This window comes from Labrus bergylta, chromosome 1 (assembly GCF_963930695.1).
Source record: "Labrus bergylta chromosome 1, fLabBer1.1, whole genome shotgun sequence".
NCBI classification, from domain to species: Eukaryota; Metazoa; Chordata; class Actinopteri; order Labriformes; family Labridae; genus Labrus; species Labrus bergylta.
The window spans coordinates 10,460,679-10,478,180 of NC_089195.1; the positions used below are offsets into that span (position 1 = coordinate 10,460,679).

Sequence of the window (17,502 nt, forward strand, 5' to 3'; positions counted from 1 at the left end):
GAACTCGAGCAAATGACTCAGTTACAGTGAAAATACATTCCTAATCCAGACAAATATCATCATCAAAAACATGGTTGATAAGGTCTGGCTAAATCCAATAACTCTGTACACACACAAAAACAAAAGTGACCACTGACCAAGAAATTCAAACCTGACCCATTGGCTTCTGATCACCTGGAGTCAGCCTGGGGCTTCAGGGGGCCTACAGGCTGATCCTTAAAGAGAATTGCAACCAGAAAGGTGGAACCTCAGTTTTTTGTTAGACGCCTTTAGGAAAACACTTAAGTCATAGTAAATCCCCCACTGTGCTGATGGAAAATGTGTAAAAGATTTTGCCTGGTCAGACGCTTTGTAGAAAAGTAATTTCCTCTTGTTTTCGTCGAGGCTGGAGATAAGCCAGGACTCCTGGTACACTGAGAAACAATTTACAGATTATACACACTTTGTGTAAGAGGAGAGAACACACACAAACACACACATAAACATGCATGCTGTAAGCTGTACCAACTTTGCATTAGATCCCAAAAGCACACTTATGCAAAATATATACTCACACCCACATATACTGTACGCACTGACCTATATACATGCACATGTGCACATAAACCCTCTGCCTTTTTCATCAGGCATAACTTCAACACATCTATAAGCTGACAGGTACTCGCCTTTATTTTACATGTTGTTGTTTTCTTCCACCACAGAGACACTGAAACGAGATTTCTGTATATAAACCTGTCCGTCTCTTTAATGCCAACATTCAATTATGTATTCACCTCTGCAGTTTTTTTTTCTTTTGGCAAAAAACCCGGTGCATCATTAGTGAGATAACCTGCTGAGCCAAACTGACAAGTGTGAAAGAGAAAGGAAGAGAGAGAATGAGAGACGAAGGAGGCAAATGACAAACATGATGAAATAAAAAAGTTTTTTCGGAATAACGTTGCGTGGGAGGAGATTTGGAGTGACCTAATTAAAATGTTGGAATCCTGAGAGGAATAAATTAAGAAAATGTCAGTTAGGCTGAGCCGGAGGAGGGGAGATTAAGAGGCGCAAGCTCCAACACTGTCTTATTTCTGCTCTTCTTCTCTTTTATCACTGCTGCATGGAACATTGGTCTTTAACAACAAAATAGCCAGATGGTGTTGCCATAATATTAACCATCTCAGTACGTGTTAAGAGTTTCAAATGATGCATATTGGGAGAAAGAAAGACAGTTGTTGCAAATTGAGAAAGTTTTGAGCTGCGGTTCAGGTAAAAGAAAAGTTGAACAGGTGTGTTAAAAGTCTGACACGGCTGATTCTATTCTTTAGACTTCTTGTTGAAACTTTGAAATGAAAATGGAAATCAGAGCCGGTGAAAGCAAAGAAAGAAAGAGAGAGACGGGGAAGCTATAGAGCTTCATCAAAATAGTCCCACCTTGCAGTTTAAGCAGCTTAAGGTTTCCAAATCATTCCAGTACAGCCGCACTACGAAAGCCACCATTCTATTAACATCACGCAGAGAGCATCCTCGCTCACTTCCACCAGACGTCGCAGTTACATTCCCCCTGTAGGGAACTCCATATGGGGCCAACATGTTTCTGCTGTGCTGGGCAGGACGGGACCATACGGATGATGTCGGTCTGCATGCAGTGAGTATTAGAGCAGATGAAGGCGAAGGCAACGTGTCGATTGTCAACACAGAGGAGGCAATAGATGGGATGAACAATGAGGGGGTGGGTGGGTTTGGTTGTGCAGCAGGAGGAAGGGAGGAGAAGGAAGAAGGGACAGCTGGTACCAAGATTGGTGTTAGTTAAGGATGACTAAGTGACATGTTGACAAGAGACAGATAAGAGGACTCCATGGAACAAAGATGAAAAGGGGAAGTATCAGTGATGCCAGCGTGCTTTAGGAAAGAACAAGATCTTTGATTCTTCTTCCCTTTGAAGTGATGCATGGAAATAACACCATGTGGCATGCATGAATTTCAGCATTGGATGGGAAAAAAATGGGATACAGCCTTGTGCATTAACCCTAATGCTGAGCCTTCACAGTCTGCATGGACTTGCACAGCTGAAGTGTTTGCCGCCTGCTTTGGCAGCACTGCACAAAACAGTGTGCATCCTCACACTGCTTGTGCAATTAGCATTCACGTAGAAACTTCAATTCAGAAACTTGGATTTCATCAAAGTTTTATCAATGAGTGGACTTCTGCACTGAAAATGATGTTACATTTAATCAATTGGACACCAACATTAACTGCAGTTTCAGTTTAAATTTTCATGCCAGCTAAAATGAAAGTGAATCGCTCCCCCAACGCTTGCGTGCCTCACTCCAACACCCAGAGCCACACTGCATAATCCAGGCGTGTAGTGTTTGTTCAGAAGGCATCCATTTCAGAGCTCCATAACAATAACAGGAGGCCATTTGTTTCAATCTAACAAGAGATGGTTGCAGCATCTATCTTGCATCAGTTTGGGGAGGCTTTACATAAATTCTGTCATTTTTCCTTATCCAGAACTTAAATCTTGTTTGGGCCTCGATGTATGGTGGTCTGCTGCTCCTGTGCAGCACCATGCAGCTTTGAGTCTGTGTTAGTGGTTATTGGTGGTAGTGTAACAATGGCTGTGGGGTTACACTCCTCATAAGCTGTCACGCCTGTATAAAGAGAGCAGTGTGAAGCAGCTCATCTATGCTGTGTGTGTCTGAACTATAGAGAAAATAAAAGGGAGATCTGAAGTATATTAATGCCAACATTGTAGCTCCAGAGAAGGTCTGAAGGAGAATAGAAGCTCTGTGGTAGTTCAACTACTTTCATATTTATGCAGTGAAACAAGTAGAGTTAAATATGTGTTTTTTATGTTCACAACTAGAGGTGCAAAACATCATTATTTTCATTTTAAAGCTCATGTATCAGTATTAGGAAAAAGGGCTTTGTGCCTTTATTGGATCTGACAGTGGATAGAGTTGGAAACCAGGGAAAGCGTATGGAATGAGATATGGGAAAGGAGCCACAGGCTGTACTTGAGTCGGGGCCGCCCACTTGGGACTATAGTCTCTGGTGGGACCTAACCACTTGGCCATCTGCAAATGGTTGACTTTTTCTACATTGTAATGTAAAGTGTCTGTAACCAATGTGAGGGGGTAGGTGTCAGACAAGATGGTTTACAACAGCACCCTGCAGAAACAGACTTTGGTAATATTTTAAAAGCCTAAATGTAAGGTAAATGAAAAGAAAGCATCTGTAGTTGCTTGAAAAGGAAATAAAAATGTTATAAAGTAAAATATACCACTTTGTTCACAAGGGGCACCAAAATCGACACAAAGGGAAAGTTCCTCACAGTACATTTGGCTTTCCCCTTGCTGTTCTTCCACCATCCCCCAGTTTTTATACTCCTGGCTGGTGGGACGGCCTGCCCAGGCCAGGTTTTTGACCAGGCTTTTGTCAGCTATTAAATGTTTGTGTTGTCCAAAACATCAGGGCTCACTTTGTTCTCAAACAGTGACAGTGTTATGCTTAAAACTCTCAAATCTCAGCCATAGGAAAAATCACCAAGTGGTTATAGTGACTATATAACTATTGAGTGGTGAATTTTGCTGTGTTATTTTGTTCTAAAGATTTTTATCACAGGTACATTGTCAGGTTTTTTTCCCCAAAAAAGTACATAGTTTGAACTTTTTCCAAAGTAGCTGTTCTGGAGGGTTGTTATGTTGTACTTTAAAAAATGTTAACCTTGCCAAGTACTTGGGTTTGAAGCCAAAACTACCTGAAAGGATCTGTGAAAGCTTGCTTTGGTAAACAAACATTCAATAAAATAAACAGATATTCAATCAAATCCGCGTTTAAAATAGGAAAAGGAAAAATGAGGACTGACAACAATACGATCATTTACAGTAAGCAGTAGCTTTTTAGTGCACATATGACATTTGAGTATTTTTTTTAAATAACTCTTAACTGAATGTTTGAAATATAATGACATGACGTAGAAAAGTTAGAACTGTCACTCACACTTTGACTACATCAGTAACATGCCCAGTGTGCATGTCAGTCTTATCCTCTATGAGCAAAGCTTCACATTCATAACAAGATGAGGTCCATTGTGGCTGGAATAAATGGTAAATGGACTTGAGCTTGTGTAGCCCTTTTCTAGTCTTCTGACCACTCAAAGTGCTTTTACACCACATGTCACACCTACACATTCACACACTGATGACAGAGGTTGCTAAAGTGACCATCAAATCCCATTCATACACACTCATTCATAAGTACAGCCAAAGTAGAAATGATGGCTACGGTGTTTCACAGACAGTCAGTGGGAGTGTCTATTATATGAATTCATGGACATTAACTGTCTTGGTTCTATAGGTTCTCTGCGATTAGCCACGTAATTGAAGACAGCGTACATCTGGCAGTGAAATCCTCCTGAAGACGCATCTGAGGAGTGCTCGCACATATCCAATATGAAATAGCAACAACTAATGAGGAGACTTCAACTCTCCGTCCACTAACGGTTTAACTCATCGCTCAACCTTTTCAATTCAACAGTAGTTAAAGAAAGCTGACACTGGTTCTAATTTGTTGTTTACAGAATTGTCATTGCTCTGAAGACTGGAGAGACTCAACAGAAGCTGTTGTCTGGCAGAGCACAGAAAGATATTCGAAAACATTTTGAAAACACTTATCCTCATTTGCACTGTTTCCTTCATTTTTTTCCCCCCTCTGCTGTATGTCTGTTTGTCATTTATCTATTTCTCCTCTCTCCTTTTTTTGTGCCTCCACTTACTTTCACACAGTAGCACTGTCGCCTCGCCACTGCTCCCACTGTGTGTGTTTGCGCTGTGCCGTGCGTGTGTGCCGTGCATGTTGGTGTGTGTGCACGGGTGGGTTTCTTATGCTAGTGACATTTCCGTGCCAGGTGTGACAAATGGCAGGCAGAGAGGAAACATTTATTCCCTGTGGTGAGCTTAATTAGCCTATCAGCTAAGCCTTGGCACCAGCTTGGTTTGAAAACCACACACACACACACACACACACACACACACACACACACACACACACACACACACACACACACAGTTGCATGCAAACACATTTATCCTCAAGTAAGAAGCCACCAACAAGTGCACGATAAGGCAAAAACACACATATACACACACACGACTGACGAATCACTTCAGTGCATGAACCGCATAGATAATTGGACAGCACAATTAAATGATGCCTAAATCACGACTCCAATCCTTATTTTTCTTCTCTCGCTTCACATCCAGAGGGACTCGGTTGTAGCCAACCTCATCTTTTCTCTATTAAAAGGTTAAATCATTTACAAATTACAGCTCTCTCCCAGCAGTTAGCATATGGTGGGTGTGTAGAGGCCATAAGGCCAGCAGGCAAGACTGGAGGAGAGACAGAGGAGAGATCGCATGTGTGTCTCTTCTCCGCGTAATGTTGTGAGCGGGGTATCTCATTCAGCGCTGTTTTACATCACAAATCCATCTGTGCGCATCAATGTGTGTGTGTGTGGAAACATCTGTCTGCTTCTGTGTTGGTCCGATGTCGTGCCAAAACGCAAAACATCTGCAGGGAAGGGATAGAAGTCGGTGGGGTGAAGGGGGAGAAGAAGCAGTCCTGGTGTTTCAGCAAACCTGCAGCCAAGCAAAGGGAGCTGTAACATAATGCTGCTAATTGCACACACACACATGAAAACAAACACACACAAGTGCATAAATGTTTTTTCATCAGAATGAATGGTGTCTGAGGGCCTTTCATTGTCTCTTCCCTCCTCAATCTGTGGACAAATTACAGACATTATTGGCTGAAAAAGAGACTCTCTGTCTACCTCCGTCTTTTTCTCTCTCACACAGAGAGCTGGCGTGTCCCTGAAACCCCCCCTGCTGTCGAGGAGGAAATGAAAGCCAAAAATGTTGCTGATGTGTCTCTCTGCTAAGCACTGGGTTTCTGGGCTTTGATGCCAGCCAGGTGGTGGAGGGGATATTAAGGTGCCCTTAAAGAGTAGAGATGGGGGAGGTGAACGTTGTAATTTGACCAGATTGTGTTGTGACTTGTTTGGGTGTGGCCCGGTCCAGCAGCCCTGCTGGCAACAATTGGCTTTTGATGTCAGAGTTAAAGGGTTTGCTGGGATTTTGAAGAGACTCCATGCTGTGTGGAGGTGGGATTAGTGTTAGAGAGTCAACAATGAAAAGAGACGCATGGAGCCTGTTGTTCTCCTGCACCTCAGCAGTTCAGCTGATTAGCTGTAATTGCTTGATAATTGGATGCCATGTTTGCCCGTAAACTGTTTAAAGGCATATTGTATTGTTGTGTGTTCCTCTCAAAAAGTAAGGGTGGAAAAGGACCGCATTCAAGTCATGTTCAAAAACAGATTTGTTTTTGGTTATATGAAGAAAGACCACATGCTATGATAAAGGGAAAGCCTAAATTATATAGTCATCAAAGCTGTACTGTTAATATCCCTCTGTCTTTCATGATGTAAAATCCCCCCTGAGCTGCTACTGTACACTCAGCAGGGGGTGGGTTTTAAGCCCTGGTTAATACAGGGGTTGAAAATGACCATGTGACTTACAGGTCCACTTTGTCTGGTCAGGGTTTGGAATTTGTATCAATCCACTTGTTGGCGGCCAGGAGATTAAGAGTCAAAGAGAGGCCAAAGAATGCAGCTCTGATGTCTTAATACTGAGCTAAGGACAAGAACATTCACTGCTAGCTTAACTCAAAGTGCCAACATGGCTGGAATATCTCTTTCAAGGTAAGCTGTTGTGTGGACATCTGCCCAGAGAACAAAAACCTATCACTGTGTTGATCCCTACATTTGATTTTACTTTGACTTTTGATCTTTTTGAGGTATTGTCCTAAAAACGAATGAGACATTTGTCATAGTTTCTTCTTCTCTCCCAGTGTTTGGGTGGTGTGATTACAGTTTAAATCTGTCAAACCTTTATCGAACATCTGTTATATTTATATTGAAAAATATTATTTTGCGATAATTATCATTAATATATATAATAAATCCATGCAGAGAAAACACAAACACTCCCAACAAGTTAATAAAGGAAAAACCAGCCACTCAACAGAAGCTTACTTTTACATTCCAGGGAATTTACGTCTGACTGAGACAGACAAAAATGTCGGAACTGAAAAGTCTGTCAAACAGTAAAAAAAAAAAAAAAAAAAAAAAAAGGAACCACAGGGGAAACAATTATGGAATACAAGAACAGCAAACCAACAGAGAAGGGAAGGTACACAGAGACTAAGTACACTGGGGGAAATCAAACACAGGGGTGAGAAATGAGACGTAGGTGAAACTATTAAGGGCAATCAAAGAGGAGGGAAACACCTAAAGGCAGGAAGTACAATGAATGAAACACCGGGGGCAGGAACTAGAAAAAAAGGTAGCAAACACTCAAGGACTAAACTCGGGAGTAAGAAGGAGGATACATACAAAGGAATAGGAACAATAGGGTGAATGTCAAAATAAAACAGGAAATCAAGTCTGAACAATGAAATAAGTAAAATACAAAACTAAACAAGAATAACTCATGACACTTGGTTTAAAAAAAAAAAAAACATTGTCAAGATGGTAATCAAAAGGTTTGCGAAAATCAGCATGTTCGCAATATCTGTTACAGCCTACTAGCATACTGATATTAGCCTCTATCCATTGCTTCAATTGGATAACAGTGTTCAAACTTGTGTTCTATAAATAAGAAATATATAAAGGTAATTGGTGCTGTAATAGATATTAGGGTTAAGTAAAAAGAAATCTTGAACAATGTTCTTTATAAACCGGTTTGTTGTTTTAATAACAGTGCAATGCAGATCTTACCACATGATGACTTTCAGATTCATTTATTATATTCATTTAGAAAATGATACTTAGGACTGTTGTTTAACTGCTCAGCATGCAAAATGCATCAACTAAATGCAAATGCAACAAGTGGACCAGTCACACTTCAAAAAGTCATTTTTGTGTATTTCTGCTTCAGTGAACATTTTGTTCTGATTTTCAACCCCGACGCTCTCTCCATGGATGCCCGACCAACAGCTGTCTCCACGGGGTTCTTCTGATTCCTGCAAAACCGCCTGAACCGTTTGAGTCTGACAGCCAAGAAGTGATTATAAGACTGTGACCAGATTCAAAATATCCCCTCTGGAAATAATTAGAGCCCTAGAGGGTACCTCAGTTACACTGGAATCCATCGTACATTCATGCATACATGATACTACTGTACATGACTTCTTCTTGCTCTGGTACTGGCACCTTTCTTCTGCTTTCCAGACAATACTACACAGTGTCATCTTAACAGTTATGCTGATTGGTTTTAAATGCAATGAGTCCCCAGCACCCACAGGTGGTCATGTTAGTAGATCTAGAAGACTGGGATATAGTTTGAATGGCTTGACAGATTCTAGTGATGGTCATTTGTGCTGCGTGGTTAGAATTTACAGTCATTAACATTATAAATGCATCCAAACATAAAGATGATTGACTGTTATGTTTTGTGAAAGAGACATTGAAATAAGCTACAGTTTTAGTTTATTACAAAGTGCATAGTTGAGAAAATGGCAGACTTACGATGAAAGTCTTTTTTTCAACATGGCACGTCCACTTGACAAAAGTGCAGCCTCTTGTGTCCTGTCAGCCTGCAGATAAGCTAGACCTTCTTAGTGGCATTTACCTCAACATGATGACATGACATGACGGTTGATATTCAGGCTCACATAAAAGTCACACACATACTGTCTATTCATATGGGCTCATATGTGAAGTTTACGTCCCCACAAATAAAGCCTTGGGTGATTACTATTGTAACACTTCGCTTTTCTTTTCATCTTGTTTTTCACCCCACCATCAGTCCATCAGTGGAGAGAAATGAATTTCCTCTGCAGGAATAAACACAGCAGATAGGTTCTTAACCTCAGTGCACAGTATGTCTGTTCTCTGGATTGCCAGAGTGACACCGGTCACTGACATATTATGTCATTTGCAAAACTGTGTTCCCAGAAAAGTGAATCTTGTTATTTTCTGGGCTTGATGCATTCAGGTGTTCCTCTTCATTGCAAAATGCTTCTTGACACTGCATACAGATGAGAGAGAGAGAGAGAGAGACAGAGACAGAGAGAGAGAGAGAGCGACAGCTGGGGACCAGGGATGAGCCACATTTGAACCCAATGTGGAGTTGTATGTTGGGTCATCTGAGTCGCCGGACCTACTTGATACATCCTTAAATAATTTAATTAACAGATGCCGTATACGTTCTCAGTCTGGCAGATGTATAATGGTAGTTTACTCAGATAAGAACATCTATCTTGCACATCTATGTTATCCCTGCACAGGTTATTTTAATGGTTATTTTTAAAGTCTATTTTTTAATGTAGGGGCTTCTTTAAATCTTTGTTCGGGTTAATATATATGTATGGGAGGGGGGACAGTGGCTGTTGTTTAGATGTAACAAATGTTCAGAAAAGCACAGGATCAATGAAGTATCTATCTATCTATCTATCTATCTATCTATCTATCTATCTATAAGGCCGTACTCTCCCTTTATTTGTCAGTAGGTAGAATATCTCAGAACAAGACCCTATTTTTTCTTATCCTGAGTTCTTTACCATATAGTGCTATCCTTATCAGCAGATTGGATTTACTCAGTTGCCATGGAGCTTTTTATACTTTTTATAACAAAGTAACCTTTAAGGACTTATCATGATGGAAGTCTTTCTTTGTAGAATGAAAGACTGTATGCTAGTTAAAAAATGATCTGGAAGACGACATTAAATGGACCCTGAGTTTGGATTGTTTAGTGAAATCAGAAACCTGTAAACAGAGATCACAGATTTCATTGAAATATAATAATAATTGTAAGGAATGACACAAAAGGGTTCCGTAAAGTTTCTTATCTAGAAATGTTTTAATTGAAACATACATTTTGACAGGGCATTTTAACATGCTAACATGCTAATGTTAACGTGCTAATGTTTAGCAGGCATGATGTTAAGTTGGTCAACATCTTACTTGTCTAGTATGATTTGCTAATTAGCAGCAAAGCAAAGTGTTTACCTAATTGAGATTTCCACATTGCATATTTTCTTGAGACTAATATTGCACACAGTTTTCTTAAATGAAACATTACAGTTTTTTTACTTTATTTGTTTTAAATACAATGCAAAAGGGAATCATTAGGCTACAGGTAAATAATTGAAATTTATTCTGAAAGGAAGATTGGCGTCTGCACTTTTTTAATGACTGAAAATAACAATCTCATGGTGGGTCTAGAGAAAAGTTATCGTCTGACGCTATAATAACCATTTTCAATTTTATGTCAATGCAAGCTGTTGTAAGGATTCACAGTACCAACAAAAGATTTCAAAAGAACGTAGTGGCAAGTGGAAAAGAGTACGAACATGTTTTATGACTTGATGAAGATTTCACAAGTTGACTTTGGTCGTTTGACATCAAAGTCGTCACCCCCTCCCGCTGTGTTCACACATCAAATCCCCCTGACATCATGCAAATATATTTTACTTGGGGCCTGGCAGGAAAAAGTCCTGGTAACGTCTGGCTGAAAAGAACAGCTGTATGCTTTCACAAATGCAGCTCACCCTGACAATGTGGGGACATTTTTGGGACTTTTGTGTATCTGTGAGTACAGGTTACACAATAATGTGGTTCTGAAGGCTACTCCGGCCAGCAGAATTAGTCGTCTTTTTGTGGAAGTGAAACCAAAAGCTCTCACCACTGAGATATATTTACAAATCATTACTATGCTCAATTTAAACACAGGCACATGAGTGAAACACGCAATCACAGCCCCACTTTTTTGATTTCTTCATTCTCAACAAAAACATATATTTATTGATTGAATAGATCTTGCCTAAATCTAGAACATTTCCGCAGTGACAGAAAGCTGATTCAATCTGACCTCTGTGCTCCGAGGTCACACTGGGGTCATGCCCTGTCACTGTCATGTCACACAGCAGCCTGGAATCTCAGCTATGTTCACTGACACACTCCATACAGACTTTACATCATACATTCGCATGTTGTTCCCACCAGCCCCTTCATGCAGAAAATGGGGGGCCTTTTCCATCAGGGTTCTCTTCCCCCTTCTTTTCTCTAAACTACCTTTTCTCTCGGGCTTTATCTCACTCTGTCTCCTCCTCCACTAGTAATCTTCCTCTTATAGCCTCTTTGTTCTCCTTTTCCCCCCTTAGTCTTAACCCTTAGTCTTTTTAAAACCTCTGTAAAGTGTTTGTATAAAGGGCTGTTCCTCTGTTGCCCATTCACACATAAATACATGGGTGCACACACACAAGCCTTCTTTGCACCCCTATAGATCAGCTGTAGGAATCCACTGTTCTGTCTGACCACGTGGCCTCAATGCACAGAAGGGACCCTCTGTTGCGGTGCCATTGAGCAGGGGCCCATGATGTCACAGGGAAATCACCTTCATCTCTCAAACACTGCACAGTGTGCAGCCCCTCCCCCGCTCTCTTTTCTTCTCATCGCCGTGGTGAATGGAATTGCATGGCTGTGCAGTTCAATCACTGTCAAGTACGGAGAAAAGGGGTCTCTTGTGCAAAATTTCATGATTCACAATTGATTAAATAGGGGTGTCATTTCATGGATGAACGGGGAGGTGTGCGCAGAGGAGAGGAGGGTAAAGGCTTTTTCATGCCCTTGTGAGATATGGCTCAGAAATCTCCTGATGGGGCCTATTCAAAGCTGGAGGTGTAGAGTTCTGGGTTTTTATTCACAGCGGAAAATAAGAGGTCGGTATTAGAGAGAGGAGGGGGGAGAAGGGACACAGTAGAGTTGCCAGTATCTTCTCATGGCTTGCTAAAGGGCTTTCATGCCCTTTAGAGGTATAGTCCTAATAAACTGTGTAAGCCATATGATTTAGATTCCTGTTGTCATGTGCAAACTTTCAGGACTCACCCAGCGAGGAGGCAGAGGAGGACAGAGGACAGGAAGGAGTTATGAGAATAAAAGACAAGAAAGGAAGAAGTTTTGAAGCACTTAGAGGGCATATAGTTTTCTCTGAACTTTGGACATTGACTACAATTGTAAGGGAGGTTAGGGAAAAGTATTAGTAGCCTAATGTATTGTGGGAACACTGTTTAGTTTCATACCTCAGAAGAAGCCAGTGAGGTTTCTTAATAGAGATCCTTTTATGCTTAAGGCAGAGTTTTCCATTCTGTGGTCAGAGGCGCTGTTGAGAAAGATAAACGTGACTTATAGCTACACATTTAGACCACAGTCAGACACAAGTGTAACCTTTATCTCACTCTAATGTAGTTGTTATGAAACTTTCATGTCATGCTGTGTCTTGTTTTAACACAGCTCCGATGTTTTGAATTGCGTCTGCAGTACCAATTCTAAATGCTTGGTGTCAGAGTTACATATTACTCCTTGCAGAAATGTATCACTTCAGGAGTGTATTGCATCAAGGCAACCCTTGCTGTGTCCATAATTACTCCCTCGTTCATTGGCGTGCATACCATTCAAACACTTATCACCAGTTTTGCATTAACACAGCTTAAGAATGGCACAGTGCTCATTACATGTGAAAAATGCCCTCGCCCTTGCTCTGCACTTAATGTCCATTCTTAACTATTCCAGGACAAATTGGGATTAAAACACAGTGCTTTTCAAAATATAAAATGCCATAAAGACAAAAACAAGATTTTGTGTGTGTGTGTGTGTGTGTGTGTATGTGTGCGTGCGTGCGTGCGTGTGTGTGTGTGTGCGTGCGTGTGGTGTGTGTGTGCGCGTGTGTGGTGTGTGTGTGCGCGTGTGTATGTGTATGTGTGAAGTTATCTAACTATGTAAGCTGTTGGGATGACGAGAAAATATTTTTAAGGGGGAGGGCCAATCAAACCTCGTACTCAGGCAGCCTGGCTTCTCTTTTGCCACATGCTTTGGGGATTTTAGCTCTAATATCCTTCCCAGTGTGAGTCCCCTTGTTGTTTGTTCACACTCAGAATAAATCTTTGAGGTTATTTCAGGTCTCCTCTCAAATCTTTTTTTTTTTTTTCTTAATCCAATTTAGTGGGTAAGTTCCAGAGGAAAATAATCTTGATATAAACACATTTATTGTATTTACTTATTTTTCTGCTGTAGTGTTCACTTCATTTAATTTCCATAACAGTCGGCTGATTCTTCATAGTATTACTCCCATTCAGTGACTCATTAACAATTCATGTTTTTCTCGTATGCACTTATGCAGAGTGATTCCAGATGCTTAAAACAGCTGAAAGTAATGATTTTAATTGTCAAGAATGTGCACATAGACATATAATGTAAGACTGTGCTAGGTTAAAGACTGTAATACTTTTTTTCATTTAAGAGGAAAGCAATTTAAACACATAAGTGGCTATATTGAATATATTTAGAGGTGGAACTGAATCATCAATTTGGAGTCCAAAACAGCTACTGTGCAAACTGCCTAGGGAGGAGCGGAATTTCCCATAAATCTCTTTTGTTATTCCTGACCAAATCTTTATTGTATTTTATTGTTACCTTAGCATCCCACAGTAACATTTCCATTCCTTGGAGTTTTGCATGCGCTTTGGGCTACCACACAAATAAATAACAATGCTATACCTGAGTAAAGAAAGAGCAAACTGCACCTTTTGAAGTAGGGATATGACATTTTGGGGAAAAAAACATTAGCCTCTTTTGCAAATGGTAAATGGACTTGAGCTTGTAAAGGTTATAGTAGTCTTCTGACTACTCAAAACAGTTTTACACCGCAGGTCACACCTACGCATTCACACATTTATACACTGATGGCAGAAGTGACCATCAGAGGTAACTTATCCCATCCATACATATTCATAAGATGCTGACGCAGCAGCGGGAGCAGCTTAGGGTTAGGTGTCTTGCCCAAGGGCACATCTGGCCTGTGGCTGCAGGAGCTGGGGATTGAACCCCAAACCTTCCAGTTGAGAGATAACAGACTCTACCCACTGAGCCACAGCCGTCCCTTTTTGTAGAGATAAAGAAAATAAACCTTGATAATACTCTGAAATTAATCAGCAACATGTTGCTGGTTATCTTAGCGTAGCCTAGCTTACCACAAAATTCTGTAAATAGGGGAAAAAGCTATCTTAGCACTGTCCAAAAGATTAGCATATTAACTGTAGCTCTTGCTTAGATATTTTTGTGGCTTGTTTAATAATAATGAATTCCAATTAGTAAAAGACAATTTGTGTTTTTTCTGGGAGTAATTTGCTGGAAAGTCTTTTTACCAGGCAGGTCACCACCTTAAGTTTATGCAGGTAACTTTACAGGATAATCAGAGTTTTACGGGTGCTGACAATTTGTCCTTTTTGTTATAACTGTGGCCAAAGATGGACAAGCTGCTTTAAGGTGCTTCTAGTTTGAATGCTAAGCTATTTGTCTGCTACATACAACATGGTTGGCTTTTACCCGTGCACGCAGAGTTGGCCTGCTTGTGCTAGCTTGCAGTGTAGGTTCAAGCAGTAAATATACACACTAGTCCTCCAGTGAGTGTGCGCTTCTAGTGTCCCAGTTTGAATGTTTTTTTTTTTTTGTACTTTACCTTTAAATATCATGTCTGTTATGTTTTATAGGAATGTAAAACCACAAAGATTATTATCAGCATGAATTTGAGGGGGTAAAGCATCAAACCGGTAAAAATATTGCAAAAGATCAGAAGAGTGTCGTGATGGCCAGAAACATCTTATTGTGAGTGAAGCAGAACTATTTCTGATTCCACTGTGGCCTTGCGGGAACTCCTCATATAAAATCCCACAGTTCATGTATTGCTTGCGTCTATTTGTGGAGATTTTAATACAGGGCTTTCCTGTTTTTCAAGGGGTTGCTTTTTTTTTTTTTAGAAAGAGGAACTCTATCTTCCTTATATGTGTGGTTGAGAGTGCAGAAGTCTATTTTTTTTTGTCTTCTTGCCACGCTTACATCCAAGCAAATATAGTCTGTGAGGTCAGTATAATTGCAACACAAGAATTTTCATCTAAAGTGCAAATTCAGTATCAGTTTGTGAGTTCACCTCTGCCCTCTGCTATGAGTGAACACCCACAAGCCTCAACCCCAGGATCACTGTCTGTGGAAGACTTTGATCTTTTTTCAGTTGTTTCAACCATAAGTAGTCGATTATTATCGTCTGTGAAAGAAAATTCCCAGACAAGAGGCTTTTAAAACATTTTTTCCTCATTTTTCTCAGATAATGCATCCTTTCTCTATATTTCCACTGCCAACCCAAAAGCTGTTAAGTAGTTTTCAGAGGTTCTCACTGTCTGTCTCCTGGAGGTATTTGTAACACATTTGCACACACACACACACACACACACACACACACACACACACACACACACACACACACAAAGTCACACTCCCTTTTCACCACTTTAGCTCGGGGGCTTGTCGCAGGGCACACAACAAGAGGCTTCTGTGCATACCAAACCCAGCCGGTTCATTCAGAGCTGCCGCTAATCGTGCATTTTGCACACACACACACACACGTACACACTTACATTACATGTGACCAGCATTCCTCCAGTTTTAGCCGTCAGGAGGAAAGGGGATTGAAGGGATTTGCCGAAGGGTGAAAGAGAGAGAAAAAGGTAGCAGCGACTCAGGAAATATTCATAACTACAAGATAGAATGCAATGAAAACCCTTGAAAGTAAGCACCAAATCTCACATGAAATCATTTTGACTGCGGCATCAAAAAATATCTCTCCACGACTCATCTTCATATTTTTTTCCCGTTTTCAAATTGGTAGCTGCTGTTTAGGCCCTTTGAGACTCTTTACTTGTTGGCTGTATGTTATTGAATTGGAGCTGAGTCTACCTAGCCATAGCAATTGATACCTAAACAGTAAATCCAAGAGAGCAGAAAAGAGCAGCCATTCTCGCACCCAAACTCGGCAGCTGATAAGCTATGATAAGTAGACTTCTAAGCATTTAGGTCAACCCTGGCTCTAGCCAGGCTCGTTTCTACTATAGGTGTCCTGAGGTGCTTGACTGTCAGTACATCAGTCTCCCATGTCATGCCAGACGCCACATCTTGCTTAGAGTATCGTAGGGATTCAGTCCAGAGGGATTCCGTCGAGGTAATTAATCTGAGCTTGTTAGCCAAATGGCAGGCAGGTCGGAGCAGAAGCCGTCCTGCACGCTGCCAAGTGACTCAACAACCTCCCACTCACACAAAGGCAAGCGCTGTTTTTCTTAACAACTCCAATCTATGTTACGCACATCGTTGTATGGTTGGGCACCTGGATCTCCATGCACCAGCTTGTGTTGACAGGGAGCACACTGCTGGCACATATTGAAGCTTATCTCAGCTCAGGGCCCTTAGGAATGATGTCTCTTAAAAGAAGCTGACTGAGGGGGTGGGGTGAAACTGATATGTGCTGCTACCTGGCTCTCCTTCACATCTACCATGGGACTGCACCAGTAAATGATGGCATTAGGAAGGAGGGGAGGGGGGCGGAGCAGATGAACTGCTTTCCTTCCTAGAGCGAGGGATGATATGCAGGCCAGGGGAGGAGGAGGAGGAGAGAGTGGTGATGCTGGACAGGTGCTGAGAGAGAGATATGTGCTTTTTTTTTCTCTTTGCTGCACAGGAGATTGTGTAGAATGAAGAGAAAGGAAGAGAGAGAAAGAGAGAAAAAAAGGACAGGTGAAATATTTCCCCGTGTGGCAGAGGAAATGGGGGAAAGTGGAAAAAGGCCAGCTCTGTATTGAGAAATGGACTAAACCATTCTCGGGGGGATGCTTAAACTCCAAACCCCACAGGCCTCTCTCTCTAAATGTACCTACCAGTGATGGATGATTTGAACGTTTACCCCCTTGTTTTTTCCTCACTTCTCAGCAGAGCTCCGGGAGGGCCATTTGTGTGTATGTGTGTGTATTTGTGTGAGTGTGCCGAACCAGCACACCGCATGCCAGGCAATCCTGGCTGGGCCTCCCCGACACTCCCAGGTAGTAGAAAACATATCCCAGTGCAACAATCGATAGCTGCCCCCAGCTCCCAGCCCCATCTGCAGCCCAATGCAGCTCCTATCTCCAATGCTACAATTAATTCTGTGCCCCACCACTTCCTGCTTCAAGCTCGGGCCCTGAGATTAAAGAGTAACACAGCTACTGGAGTCCTTTGCTCTCAGGGGGGAGAGGGAGAGGAGGGAGAAGGGAACACTGTGTGAAGATTATTTATTTATTTATCCACAGGAATCTCCTTTATGGCAGTTTACAAAGAGCACTCATTGCATTGGACTGCATCTGAGTCTTATCAGGGTTCATTTATTTGCAACAAATCTACATCTTTGTGATGCTTAATTTAACTGAAGTATAACAATTATATTGAGCTGTGATGAATGGAAAGTAGTACTTTTCCCAACCTGAAAAATTCTTCTTTCCTTTCTTTTTTTTCTCTCCGCATTACTGTTTTGAATAATTACATCCAGTCATCATAGATAAATCAATGTCCCTTCATTATAAGTTCATTTAAATGTTCAGCTCAGT

General features: G+C 41.2%; 1 protein-coding gene across 1 annotated transcript in view; it reads left to right on the top strand.

The window, feature by feature from the left end:
- LOC109998457 (xylosyltransferase I) overlaps positions 1-17,502 on the top strand; it is an 80,222-nt gene that overhangs the window by 20,458 nt on the left and 42,262 nt on the right. The window lies entirely within an intron of this gene.